Consider the following 15,333-nt stretch of genomic DNA (forward strand, 5'->3'; position numbering starts at 1 on the left):
TGGGGGCTTCAGACCCACACGACCCCTGACCAGTCAACCTGCCTGACTTCCTTTTCTTGTTTTTTTGTTGATTCTGTGGGGATTATTATTTTTTTTTTTAGTTATTAAAAATAAATAGCATTAGGTTCCTTTTCTTGTTATAAAGAAAAATTTGAAAAAACCCTAATCCCACCAAAGTTCAACACTACCTGCCCTGGACCTTTTCTTTTTCATGTACACACACATAAATACATATGCACACATCTACTGGGGTTTTTTTTTTAACAATAAAAGGGACCACATCATATACCTGTACTACTGCTTTTTTGATCTACTTATTTATCTCTTTATTTACTTTATTATCATTTTATTTCTTTCATGAACAATATTCCGCAACTTTCCCCTTGAAGAAGATGACAGGAATCGTCTCGGGTATCTCATGATATTTTCACAGTGTTTTACAAAAATACCATTCCGAGAGCCAGGAATTTGGTATCAGCAATGTGGAGATTCATCCTGCTCACTGAACAACAGCACAAATGATGAAAATACAGAAGCTCAACTCTGAAGGAGCCAAACCCTTTGAAATAATGACTCTGGTAATGATACACATATGAACCGGACAGATGTTGAAGCAGACTGTAGGTGCCCACAGAGACGCAAAGCAACTCCACGCTGTCTTAGAGGGAAGTCAGATGATGGGAAATGATTTTTGTCTCACTCTGAGGAAAAATGCTGAAAACATTCTCATTGCAGAGTGAGGGAATATTCCCTTAAGCTCATAAAAATATCTGAGAGTCAGGAGACAGGTATGAATAGTACATTTGCTGTTAAAATATAATACTGATCTGGAAAATGAAAAAAAAAAAAGAACTATAGTTTTCATAACGTAAACGCAGTGAAACTAAACAGAATCTCCTTAGCTAGAGGAACAGGAGTTTAAAACAGTTGACAGGCACTAGACTCGAGATTCTGAACCCAATTATAACTACCATCAGAACTGCCCCTAAGAGGCAGCTTAGGAAAGAGACATAAACTGATTGCAAGAGGGGTGCCATGGGAGACCTGGCCTGAAGACCCAGAATTTTGAGTTCAGCCCCTTGCTGGAATGGAGCCTGGCACCTTCCAGGGAATTATGCAAGAGTTTTTCAATAGCTCTTCCAACCCCAAGTTGGTAACTTTCTTTTCCTACCTCATACTTCATGCCACAGAAAAAGTGACAGAGGAGAAAAACCAAAGGAAAACAGCTTTTTACTGGTACTGCGTTCGTGTGACAACCTCTGACAGAGGCTTTAAATTAAAATCTTCCAGGCCAACATTCTAAAGCCATAAATCAGATGGAAAGCGAGATGCGAACAGAGGTGGAGAAAGCTTCCCCAGGGACAAAGCAAATGACGGACCTGACTTCACACCACTGGGGACCCTGAAACTGGGGGAATGTGGAGACCAGCCAGCCGAGGAGAGGTGGGAACCTGTGGTTTGGGGACAGTCGACAGATTTCTGGAAGTCCTTGAAGGCTGTTCTGAAATGTTTGTAGCCCGCTTCCGTAGAGGCTGCACGGAGTTCCACGGAGAATACTACAAACCATACAAATGGTGACGCTCGATCGTTTGGAAAAACTGGGGGTTAGCATCGAATTCGAGAAAAGGTGAAATGCAGGGTTTATTACTTTCTTCTTTATTTGCTTGCTTATTGCTTTATGATGAGCCCTGCAAGTTCAAGTGCTCCTCTAAGAAAGAGACAGGAGGGATTCGCTGGTGGCGCAGTTGTTGAGAGTCCGCCTGCCGATGCAGGGGACGCGGGTTCGTGCCCCGGTCCGGGAAGATCCCACATGCCGCCGAGCGGCTGGGCCCGTGAGCCGTGGCCGCTGAGCCTGCGCGTCCGGAGCCTGTGCTCCGCAACGGGAGAGGCCACAACAGTGAGAGGCCCATGTACAGAAAACAAACAACAACAACAAAACAAAAAATACAAAAAAAAAAGAAAGAGACAGGAAAGGTTTATAATCATAGCACTAACTGTTTGCGAAGAAAACACAGAGAGTTTGTCTTCCAACAGAGACAAAATCTCCCCTAAAATCCTCTTTATACTACTAATAGTCAAAGCAAATATTCACTGAGGAGCGTGTGCCAGGCAGGCGATAGACTAAGGGCTTTACTTGCCTAATCTCTTTGTCCATGTGAAGTAGGCACCGTTATTATGCCCATTTTGTAGACAAGGAAGCTGAGTCGTGGAGGGATTCATGAATTTTCCCAAGTTCACTCACCCCGGAGAGAGGAGGGCTGGGGCTCCGGTCAAGGGCTTCTGACAGTCAAGCCTGTCTTGCTGAACTCTAGACAGAGGTAACTGTCTCTAATTATTTGCTTTCGGGGAAAAATACATTTATTTTTATGGTGTGAAGATTTGCCAGGGCAGTCGCTTTGTAGACTGCCCCAAATCTGCTGCATTTGAAAGCAAATGTGTAAAAAAAATGTACTTATCCATTTGAAACAGCACTGCTTCTTCTGAACCAACGATTTTCTCAGCTTAAGCACACTCCAAACCTTGTACCCTCATATTTTTCCCTCTTTGCCTCGGAACTGGAACACCTAAGGGCAAATTTGTAACTCACCCACCATTTACAGACAGTAACGTGAATAATAATGGCCAACAGCTACCTGAGTATTTATGGTGTGCCCAGCTCTGTACTGGGCACTTCCACTAACTCACTTCAAACTCATCACAAGCCTCTAAGATACGTGTTATTATTATCCTCACTGAGCAGACTGGCTGTATGATTTCCTCAAGGTCAACAACTAGGAAGTGGCAGAGCCTGGATTCCAGCCCGGGCAGCCTGCTCCCAGGCCATGGTCTTCACCTCTCTTTAATATCAGCTCTCACTGCCATGTGCTAACCTGATTTTTAATCTAACCTATGTTTTTCTTTTACTTGGTGTGGTAGATCGTTACAAAATGGTACCGGTGAATTGCACCTCCCTGTATTCATGCCTCTGGGTAAACACCTCCCCGCTGACTCTGATTTGCTTTGACCAATGGAAAGGACGGGGGTGACAGTGTGTGGTTTCCAGACCTCCTCCTGAAGAGGCCTTGTAGCTTCCACTTCCCCTTTCTTGGAATCCACCCTGAGACCACCACATAAGAAAGCCAGGCCAGCCTCCAGGAGGATGAAAGGCCACATGGAAGAAAACCAGAGCAGCTCAGCCCACTGCCAGCACCAACTGCCAGGCGTGTGCGTGAAGTCATCTTGGACACCCCAGCCCGGCTGACCCTCCAGCTGGACAAGTTCAGGAGTGCGTGCAGGTAGAATCAGTCAAGGAACCACCCAGCCAATCCACAGACACGTTGGAAAGAATAAATTATTCTAGTTGTAAGCCATTATATTTCTGGGTGGTCTGTTACACAGCAATAGATAACTGAAACACTTAGACTTGCTCAACTCTTTATCAATTTACCCCACAAGTATTTTTGCAGCCCTCTCAGACCCTTCAGCCAATCAATCAATCAATCAATCAACCAATTATTCCTTCAGTGCTTCTCCAGACCTCATGCGAATACTAATCGGTACATACCAGGGGGCATAAGCTTATTCTGTATCTGAGGACCCAGAAGCCAGCCCCATCCTTAGGGCCACTGTCACACCCTGCCCTTCTCAGTCACCTCCCAAATGAATCGTAAAATTCACAACTATCAGATTTTCCAGATACCAAGAAGTCACCTTCCAGAATGCAAGCCAGGGGATCTAGTTCAAGGGCCTCTTCATGACCACTGGTTCAGAGAGGAAGCGCCTCAGAAGTGGACACCCACTGTTCTAGAACATTCAATCTCTGCTCAGGAAAGTTCAGGGAAAGATGACAAGAGTAGAAGGTCTGGCCTGGTAACTATGAGGATGGGGCAGGACCATCTGTAAATACCTGGAAGACAGAAACAGCGGGGGAGAGGGAAATAGCAGGGCTGTCCAGGGCGACAGGGGAATATGTAGCCACACGTTCTCACACACCCATGCACACCCAGCCCCTCCAATCCTATTCCGAGAACAAGTGAGAGCCGGTTTACTCCCCACCTGGCAGTGGGTGGTTTAAATCTCACTCACAAAACTCTGACTGCCTGAGAGAAGAAACACAACAGAGAAGTAGCCTGTGGAAGGAATGAGAACGTGGTCCAGCCCTTGCCACCGGAAAGCACACAGCCCTCTATCCCAACAATCACACAGCAGCCGAGCAAAGCAGGGCTAGGGCCGGGTGGGAGTGGGCAGGGAGGGGGACCGGGGAGAGGGAGACCGGGCTGAGCCAGACAACACAAACCCTGTGTGCAGGCCCAGGGCACGGCCAGGACAGGAGGAGCGTGGAAGACAGCCCCGTCTGCTACGGCCAAGCCCCTGCCTCTGTGGCTCTCAGTGAGCTGTGGTAATTAGGAGCAAAGGAGAGCGTGGACCACCTCAACCCTCAGCTAATCCCCCATTTTGATTTTAGCCCACAGTTTATCCTTTGTTTCTGGGAACTTTTTCTCCTTTATCATCTGTTCCTGTTTTCTTCTTCGCTTAAGAAAAAAAGATGTCCAACAAACATAAACATTAAAAGATTCGAGTTTCAGGTCCTTGGACTGGTCTTTCTTTCTGGCTGCTGCCTTCCAGAGGAGAAGCTGCTGCAGGAAGGAGCAGACAAAAAAGCTGGGATGCTGGGTAACCAACCCAACGCCTGAGTGAGCAGGTATTGGTGAGCCAGTCATATCTTGAACTCTTGGGAAAAAGAGCAGGGGAAGCTTATGGTGATGGAGGCCAGGGGAGATGGGAGGAGAGAAAAGGCAGGAGTCAGAGAAGATCACCAGCAGTCAGGGTTCTCCAGAGAAACTGAACTGATAGAAAAAAATACATAGATAGATAGATAGATAGATAGATTTTTAAAAAATATATATATATGGATATGGATATGGATATGGATGGATATATATATGGAGAGAGAGAGAGAGATTTATTTTAAGGAACTGGCTCCAGGCTGGCAAGCTGGAAATTCAGGTAAGAGTGATGGGGCAGTCTCAAGTCCAAAATCAATAGGTCAGGCCAGCAGTCTGGAAACTCAGGCAGGATTTCTATGTTACAGTCGGAAGGCAGAATTCCTCCTTCAAGAAATCTCAGGTTTTGCTCTTAAGGCCTTCAACTGATTGGATCAGGCCCACCCACATCACAGAGGGTCATCTGCTTTACTTCAAGTCAACTGATTATAAATGTTAATCACATCTAAAATAATACCTTTGCAGCAACGTCTACACTAGTGTTTGAACAAACTGGCTACTGTGGCCCAGACAAGTTGGCCCCTAAAATTAACCATCACTAGGTCCCTATGAAAAATGAGACCAAGATAAAAGCCAAATCTTACAGAAAACCATACACAGAAAAGCTGAGAAGAGTCATGGGTCATAGAGACATGAATTGGGAAGATGCCTTGATGAATGATACAATCTTCCCAGAGAAAGAACCAGAAGCTCTCCTCTGAGTGGCGGCTCAGTTGCTAATTAAGGGCAGCTTCTCAGGCTGCCCTGACTAAGCGTTGCCTATACTACAGACCAGGGAAGTAGGATGCTGACAGGGCTGAGGGCAATGTCCTGAGAGAGGATGGCGTTCCTGGCATCTCAGATCTAATGTGGGCTCCAGAGTAACAGAGGAGATTAGGGCTCACAGAGAGGATGAAGAGGGGGTCAGGGACCTTCCTGGCCCCAGGCTCTCACACAGGCTGGTACTGGGTGTACACTGGTACCATGGCAGGCTCTGGGGAGGTCAGAAAATTTTGTAAGACGTAGCAAGAAGAAAGAACTAACCACAAGATCTTAACCTACCCTCATTCCGGCCTCCTCCATCCCCAAAGCTTTCCCTGGGGGGGGTCCCACCTAGAGCAAAGCCTCTCTCTGCTGAGTCTGAGTATCTGCTCCCCTCCTGGACCCCTCACCCTTAGCACCAGGACTTAACAAGACTGCAAGCTCCTGAGGGCAAGGACCCTATTGCATACTTCCTGATCCTTCCCCATATCCATCCCTCACCTGCAGCACCTCACTCATAGGAGAAACACAGAGTCTTGGGTATAAAGGATCCACAGAGTATTTAGCCCAAGAAACCCTCTATTGCTGAATCTCTGCTGTTCCATCCCGAATCACAGGATTCTGTTCTAGCCTGACACTTCAGAGATGGGACCACCCACCCTCTGAGTCAAGGCCATGTTATGGAGGATGAGACCACAGAGGCCAGAAAAAGAAAATGTGTCCCTTTGACTCATCCTGGGAAATGCCACATTCAATCCTCAGACCATCCAGCACTAGATTTTCTTAAGGGAAAAATCAATACACAGTTACCCGCCTGAAAAACAAGAGGAGCTTATCTATGTTTCGTTGCAAAAGGAATCATCCCACTGGGCCAAGAATATTAAGGGAAACACTAGCGTTGTGCCGGCTACAGTTACCCTGAAGCCCCTTCAAATACCTCACACCCACTTAGCCTCTTATCAAAAATGAATGAAATGCTGAAGGATAACCCCAAATAACAAGCCTTCTGTTAAAAACAACTTTTCCTGAATCACAAAATGAAATTCCAGAGGCGTAAAAAAATCACACGGCTCCTGCCTTGGGGGCCTCTGGGTTAGCACGAGTGGCTTGTGCTGTCGGGACAGTTGCAGAGAATCTAGCAGAAGAGGAGACTGCAGGAACAAAAGCAGGGACCAGAGGGACCAGGCTTGAAGGCACTGTCTTCCCTCTTTTTGAGGGGCTGGCCCAGGGACTGGACATGTGGTCTCCAAGGAGGAGATGCTGCAGAGTGCAGGATCTTGGGGAGTGATTCACAGGACATCACTGAACAGCCCTTTCTGCTTCATTTGGCCACACAGGGTTCAGCACCCATCCCCTGGAGGACTGCTTTTCTGCCCTCCCATCATGTCTGGCACCAAGCTGCCACTTGGCCATCACCAATCCCCAAGTCTCAGAGTCACCCAGGGACTCCGAGAACACCCTGAAGAGGAGGGGACCCCAAAGAACCATTCCTCAGGGCTCCCTTTGGAACAGACGATGGTCAAGAAAAGAGAGGTCCTGTCAGGGCAGGGAAGAGGCAAACTCCCTGATAAACAGAACAAAGCCAGTCCTTGAGATTGTGCTCAGGTGTGTATCAAGTAGGGGTGGAGGGAATGAGAATAGAAATAGAATATGCACAAATTTAAAATGTCACCTCTTCCCCTGGAGTGGGTTTCTCCATTTAATTTAATCTAAAGGCCCTTTTCCCCATAGAGTAGGCAGGCAAATGATGTGAAAAAGATCACATCATCACCCAGTCTTAACCTACAAAGGGACCTTGGACCACATCTCTGGAGGAGGGCACCCCTTCTGATGAACTCACTGGCCAAGTGAAAAGACACTGTTCAGCTCTGGTCATGGGAGAAATGAGGATGGTGTAAAAGCTCAGTCGGATAGCTGCTCCCAAACACGAGGGGGAACTCCAGCAGTCAGAGGGTAGAGCTTCTAGGAACAGGAGTCAGGGTGAGATGGGGATACCTGGGCTTCCTTGCCAAGGCTGAGAGGCACATGCGAGTTTCTGTCACTGCTCAGAGAAGTCAACAACGATCAGAATAGAGGCAGGATAGCTCGGTGGTCAAGAGCACGGGCTTGGGGTCAGATGGATCAGCCTCCACCACTTGTTAGCTCTGTTTACTTTAGCTCTCTAAGTCCCTGGTCCTTACCTGTAAAAGTAGGGTAACCACAGCACAGGCCTCACAGGGTCATTGTGAGGATGAAACACAATAGTATATGTAAAGCATTGAACCCAGGGCCATAGTTAGTTGATAAGTGGTAGGTTATTAGCTGGTCTAGGGTAGCAGTATCCTTAGCCAATGTACAGCAAACCTGGCCTTCCTGACCCATCCCCGTGAATGACCAGTCTCTCAGGTGGACTGCAGGGGTGACCAAGGGTGGGGTGGCGGTAGCAGTCTGCTCTGGGTACAGGCAATGAGGGGCGCACTATCTTTAGTTTACCTAAAAAAATAATAACATAACTAAGAACCAGTCTACTTTCAAAGATTACTACGTCAGCAACTCAAAACAATGTCTGTGATAGGATATCCCTCCCCTCTGGGGTGGACCGCACCTCTGCCCTGTCTTTGACACACCACTGCCTGATGGTCAGCTCCTTCCTTAGATGCTCCTTCTGTTTCTTTCCTTGGCCCCCTTAGCACCAAGGAGAGGCCTTGGCACACGATAGCTATTGATGGGCCTGTGGCCCTGGGCAAGGTCCTTACTAGTCCGGGCTCCTTTTCCTCATTTAAAAATGAAGTGGTGGCACATATGGTCACCTTATCTTTGACAAAGGATGCAAGAATACACGATGGAGAAAAGACAGCCTCTTCAATAAGTGGTGCTGGGAAAACTGGACAGCTACATGTAAAAGAATGAAACTAGAACAATTCCTAACACCATACACAAAAATAAACTCAAAATGGATTAAAGACCTAAATGTAAGGCCAGACACTATCAAACTCTTAGAGGAAAACATAGGCAGAACACTCTATGACATAAATCACAGCAAGATCCTTTCTGATCCACCTCCTAGAGTAATGGAAATAAAAATAAACAAATGGGACCTAATGAAACTTAAAAGCTTCTGCACAGCAAAGGAAACCATAAACTAGACGAAAAGACAACTCTCAGAATGGGAGAAAATATTTGCAACTGACAAAGGATTAATCTCCAAAATATACAAGCAGCTCATGCAGCTCAATATCAGAAAAACAGACAACCCAGGAGAGCTGGGAAGATGGCGGAAGAGTAAGATGCAGAGATCACCCTTCCTCCCCACAGATACGTCAGAAATACATCTACACGTGGAACTGCTCCTATAGAACACCCACTGAACGCTGGCAGAAGACCTCAGACCTTCCAAAAGGCAAGAAACTCCCCACGTACCTGGGTAGGGCAAAAGAAAAAAGAATAAACAGAGACAAAAGAATAGGGACGGGACCTGCACCAGTGGGAGGGAGCTGTGAAGGAGGAAAGGTTTTCACACACTAGAAGCCCCTTCACGGGCGGAGACTGCAGGTGGCGGAGGTCGGGAGCTTCGGGGCCGCGGAGGAGAGCGCAGCAACAGGGGTGCGGAGGGCAAAGCAGAAAGATTCCCGCACGTAGGACCAGTGCCGACCAGCACTCACCAGCCTGAGAGGCTTGTCTGCTCACCTGCCGGGGTGGGGCGGGGAGCGCCACGGCTAGCCAGGAGGGGGTCCGGGAAAAGGTCTGGAGCTGCTGAAGGGACAAGGGACTTTTTCTTGCCTCTTTGTTTCCTGGTGCGTGAGGAGAGGGGTTTAAAAGCGCCGCGTTAAAGGAACTCCCGAAACGGGCGCGAGCCGCGGCTATCAGCGCGGACCCCAGAGACGGGCATGAGACGCTAAGGCTGCTGCTGCCGCCACGAAGAAGCCTGTGTGCGAGCACAGGTCACTCTCCACACCTCCCGTCCCGAGAGCCTGTGCAGCCCGCCACTGCCAGGGTCCCGTGACCCAGGGACAACGTCCCCGGGAGAACGCACGTGTGCCTCACTAGTACAACGTCACGCTGCCCTCTGCCGCCACAGGCTCGCCCCGCACTCCGTGCCCCTCCCTCCCCCCCGGCCTGAACCAGAGCCAGCGAATCAGTGGCTCCTTTAACCCCGTCCTGTCTGAGCGAATAACAGACGCCCTCTGGCGACCTATACGCAGAGGCAGGGCCAAATCGAAAGCTGAACCCCGGGAGCTGTGCGAACAAAGAAGAGAAAGGGAAATCTCTCCCAGCAGCCTCAGAAGCTCCACAATCTACTTGATGTACCCTGCATCAGTGGAAAACCTGAATAGACAACGAATCATCCCAAATTGAGGAGGTGGACTTTGAGAGCAAGATATATTATTTTTTCCCCTTTTCCTCTTTTTGTGAGTGTGTATGTGTATGCTTCTGTGTGAGATTTCGTCTGTATAGCTATGCTTTCACCATTTGTCCTAGGGTTCTATCCATCCTTTTCTTTAAAAAAAATTATTTTTTCTTAATTATTTTTTATTTTAAGAACTTTATTTTATTTTATCCTCTTTCTTTCTTTGCCTTTCTTTCTTCCCCCCTTCCTTCCTTCCTTCCTTCCTTCCTTCCTTCCTTTCTTTCTTTCTTCCTTTCTTCCTTTCTACTTTTTCTCCCTTTTATTCTCAACCGTGTGGATGAAAGGCCCTTGGTGCTGCAGCCAGGAGTCAGTGCTGTGCCTCTGAGGTGGGAGAGCCAACTTCAGGACACTGGTCCACAAGAGACCTCCCAGCTCCACATAATATCACACGGTGAAAGTCTCCCAGAGATCTCCATCTCAACACCAACACCCAGCTTCATTCAACAACCATCAAGCTACAGTGCCGGACACCCTATGCCAAACAACTAGCAAGACAGGAACACAACCACACCCATTAGCAGAGAGGCTGCCTAAAATCATAATAAGGCCACAGACACCACAAAACACACCACCAGACAAGGACCTGCCCACCAGAAAGACAAAATCCAGCCTCATCCACCAGAACACAGGCACTAGTCCCCTCCACCAGGAAGCCTACTCAACCTACTGAACCAACCATAGCCACTGGGGACAGACACCAAAAACAAAGGGAACTACGATCCTGCAGCCTGCAAAAAGGAGACCCCAAACACAGTAAGATAAGCAAAATGAGAAGACAGAAAAACACACAGCAGATGAAGGAGCAAGGTAAAAACGCACCAGACCAAACAAATGAAGAGGAAATAGGCAGTCTACCTGAAAAAGAATTCAGAATAATGATAGTAAAGATGATCCAAAATCTTGGAAATAGAATAGAGAAAATGCAAGAAACATTAACAAGGACCTAGAAGAACTAAAGAGGAAACAAGTAACGATGAACAACACAATAATGAAATTAAAAATACTCTAGATGGGATCAATAGCAGAATAACTGAAGTAGAAGAACGGATAAGTGACCTGGAAGATAAAATCGTGGAAATAACTACTGCAGAGCAGAATAAAGAAAAAAGAATGAAAAGAACTGAGGATAGTCTCAGAGACCTCTGGGACAACATTAAATGCACCAACATTCGAATTATAGGGGTCCCAGAAGAAGAAGAGAAAAAGAAAGGGACTGAGAAAATATTTGAAGAGATTATAGTTGAAAACTTCCCTAATATGGGAAAGGAAATAGTTAATCAAGTCCAGGAAGCACAGAGAGTCTCATACAGGATAAATCCAAGGAGAAACATGCCAAGACACATATTAATCAAACTGTCAAAAATTAAATACAAAGAAAACATATTAAAAGCAGCAAGGTAAAAACAACAAATAACACACAAGGGAATCCCCATAAGGTTAACAGCTGATCTTTCAGCAGAAACTCTGCAAGCCAGAAGGGAGTGGCAGGACATATTTAAAGTGATGAAGGAGAAAAACATACAACCAAGATTACTCTACCCAGCAAGGATCTCATTTAGACTTGATGAAGAAATTAAAACCTTTACAGACAAGCAAAAGCTGAGAGAGATCAGCACCACCAAACCAGCTTTACAACACATGCTAAAGGAACTTCTCTAGGCAAGAAACACAAGAGAAGGAAAAGACCTACAATAACAAACACAAAACAATTAAGAAAATGGGAATAGAAACATCCATATCGATAATTACCTTAAGTGTAAATGGATTAAATGCTCCCACCAAAAGACACAGGCTCGCTGAATGGATACAAAAACAAGACCCATATATATGCTGTCTACAAGAGACCCACGTGAGACCTAGAGACACATACAGACTGAAAGTGAGGGGATGGAAAAAGATATTCGATGCAAATGGAAATCAAAAGAAAGCTGGAGTAGCAATTCTCCTATCAGACAAAATAGACTTTAAAATAAAGACTATTACAAGAGACAAAGAAGGACACTACATAATGATCAAGGGGTCGATCCAAGAAAAAGATATAACAATTGTAAATATTTATGCACCCAACATAGGAGCACCTCAATACATAAGGCAAATACTAACAGCTATAAAAGGGGAAATTGACAGTAACACATTCATAGTAGGGAACTTTAACACCCCACTTTCACCAATGGACAGATCATCCAAAATGAAAATAAATAAGGAAACAAGCTTTAAAAGATACATTAAACAAGATGGAGTTAATTGATATTTACAGGACATTCCATCCAAAAACAACAGAATACACATTTTTCTCAAATGGTCATGGAACATTCTCCAGGATAGATCATATATTGGGTCACAAATCAAGCCTTGGTAAATTTAAGAAAATTGAAATTGTATCAAGTATCTTTTCGACCACAGTAATATGAGACTAGATATCAATTACAGGAAAAGATCTGTAAAAAAATACAAACACATGGAGACTAAACAATACACTAATTAATAACTAAGTGATCACTGAAGAAATCAAAGAGGAAATCAAAAAATACCTAGAAACAAATGACAATGGAAACACGATGACCCAAAACCTATAGGATGCAGCAAAAGCAGTTCTAAAAGGGAAGTTTATACCAATACAATCCTACCTTAAGAAACGGGAAACATCTCGAATAAACAACCTAACTTTGCACCTAAAGCAATTAGAGAAAGAAGAACATAAAAACCCCAAAGTTAGCGGAAGGAAAGAAATCATAAAGATCAGATCAGAAATAAATGAAAAAGAAATAAGGAAATGATAGCAAAGATCAATAAAACTAAAAGCTGGTTGAGAAGATACACAAAATTGATAAACCATTAGCCAGACTCATCAAGAAATAAAGGAGAAGACTCCAATCAATAGAATTAGAAATGAAAAAGGTGAAGTAACAACTGACACTGCAGAAATAAAAAGATCATGAGAGATTACTACAAGCAACTCTATGCCAAAAAAAGGGAAAACCTGGAAGAAATGGACAAATTCTTAGAAATGCACAACCTGCCATGACTGAATCAGGAAGAAATAGAAGATATGAACAGACCAATCACAAGCCCTGAAATTGAAACTGTGATTAAAAATCTTCCAACAAACAAAAGCCCAGGACCAGAAGGCTTAACAAGTGAATTCTATCAAACATTTACAGAAGAGCTAACACCTATCCTTCTCAAACTCTTCCAAAATATAGCAGAGGGAGGAACACTTCCAAACTCATTCTACAAGGCCACCATCACCCTGATACCAAAACCAAACAAACATGTCACAAAGAAAGAAAACTACAGGCCAATATCACTGATGAATATAGATGCAAAAATCCTCAACAAAATACTAGCAAACAGAATCCAACCGCACATTAAGAGGGTCATACACCATGATAAAGTGGGGTTTATTCCAGGAATGCAAGGATTCTTCAGTATACACAAATCAATCAACGTGATACACCATATTAACAAATTGAAGGAGAAAAACCATAACATCATCTCAATAGATGCAAAGAGAGCTTTCAACAAAATTCACTAACGATTTATGATAAAAACCCTGCAGAAAGTAGGCATAGAGGGAACTTTCCTCAACATAATAAAGGCCATATATGACAAACCCACAGCCAACATCATCCTCAATGGTGAAAAACTGAAACTATTTCCACTAAGATCAGGAACAAGACAAGGTTGCCCACTCTCACCACTCTTATTCAACATAGTTTTGGAAGTTTTAGCCACATCAATCAGAGAAGAAAAAGAAATAAAAGGAATCCAAATCGGAAAAGAAGAAGTAAAGCTGTCACTGTTTGCAGATGACATGATACCATACACAGAGAATCCTAAAGATGCTACCAGAAAACTACTAGAGCTAATCAATGAATTTGGTAAAGTAGCAGGATACAAAATTAATGCACAGAAATCTCTGGCATGCCAATACATTAATGAGGAATAATCTGAAAGTGAAATTAAGAAAACACTCCCATTTACCATTGCAACAAAAAGAATAAAATACCTAGGAATAAACCTACCTAAGGAGACAAAAGACCTGTATAAAGAAATTTATAAGATACTGATGAAAGAAATTAAAGATGATACAAATAGATGGAGAGATATACCATGTTCTTGGATTGGAAGAATCAACATTGTGAAAATGACTCTACTACCCAAAGTAATCTACAGATTCAACGCAATCTGTATCAAACTACCACTGGCATTTTTCACAGAACTAGAACAAAAAATTTCACAATTTGTATGGAAACACAGAAGACCCCAAATAGCCAAAGCAATCTTGAAAACAAAAAATGTAGCTGGAGGAATCAGGCTCCCTGACTTCAGACTATACTACAAAAGCTACCGTAATCAAGACAGTAGGGTTCTGCCACAAAAACAGAAATACATATCACTGGAACAGGATAGAAAGCCCAGAGATAAACCCACACACATATGGTCACCTTATCTTTGATAAAGGAGGCAAGAATATACAGTGGAGAAAAGACAGCCTCTTCAATAAGTGGTGCTGGGAAAACTGGACAGGTACATGTAAAAGTATGAGATTAGAACACTCCCTGACACCATATACAAAAATAAGCTCAAAATGGATTAAAGACCTAAATGTAAGGCCAGAAATTATCAAACTCTTAGAGGAAAACATAGGCAGAACACTCTATGACATAAATCACAGCAAGATCCTTTTTGACCCACCTCCTAGAGAAATGGAAATAAAAACAAAAATAAACAAATGGGACCTAATGAAACTTAAAAGCTTTTGAACAGCAAAGGAAACCATAAACTAGACAAAAAGACAACCCGCAGAATGGGAGAAAATATTTGCAAATGAAGCAACTGACAAAGGATTAATCTCCAAAATTTACGAGCAGCTCATGCAGCTCAATAACAAAAAAACAAACAACCCAATCCAAAAATGGGCAGAAGACCTAAATAGACATTTCTCCAGAGAAGATATAAAGATTGCCAACAAACACATGAAAGAATGCTCAACATCATTAATCATTAGAGAAATGCAAATCAAAACTACAATGAGATATCATCTCACACCGGTCAGAACGGCCATCATCAAAAAATCTACAAACAATAAATGCTGGAGAGGGTGTGGAGAAAAGGGAACACTCTTGCACTGCTGGTGGAAATGTGAATTGATACAGCCACTATGGAGAACAGTATGGAGGTTCCTTAAAAAAACTACAAATAGAACTACCATACGACCCAGCAATCCCACTACTGGGCATATACCCTGAAAAAACCATAATTCAAAAAGAGTCATGTACCAAAATGTTCATTGCAGCTCTATTTACAATAGCCAGGACATGGAAGCAACCTAAGTGTCCATCATCGGATGAATGGATAAAGAAGATGTGGCACATATATACAATGGAATATTACTCAGCCATAAAAAGAAACGAAATTGAGTTATTTGTAGTGAGGTGA

The 15,333-nt window shown here is 44.1% G+C and overlaps 1 protein-coding gene across 4 annotated transcripts in view; it reads right to left on the minus strand.

Annotated features, from left to right (window-relative positions):
• Positions 1 to 15,333, minus strand: part of SMOC1 (SPARC related modular calcium binding 1) — a 157,295-nt gene that overhangs the window by 20,049 nt on the left and 121,913 nt on the right. The window lies entirely within an intron of this gene.

Source organism: Kogia breviceps, chromosome 3 (genome assembly GCF_026419965.1).
Source record: "Kogia breviceps isolate mKogBre1 chromosome 3, mKogBre1 haplotype 1, whole genome shotgun sequence".
In the NCBI taxonomy this organism is placed as follows: Eukaryota; Metazoa; Chordata; class Mammalia; order Artiodactyla; family Physeteridae; genus Kogia; species Kogia breviceps.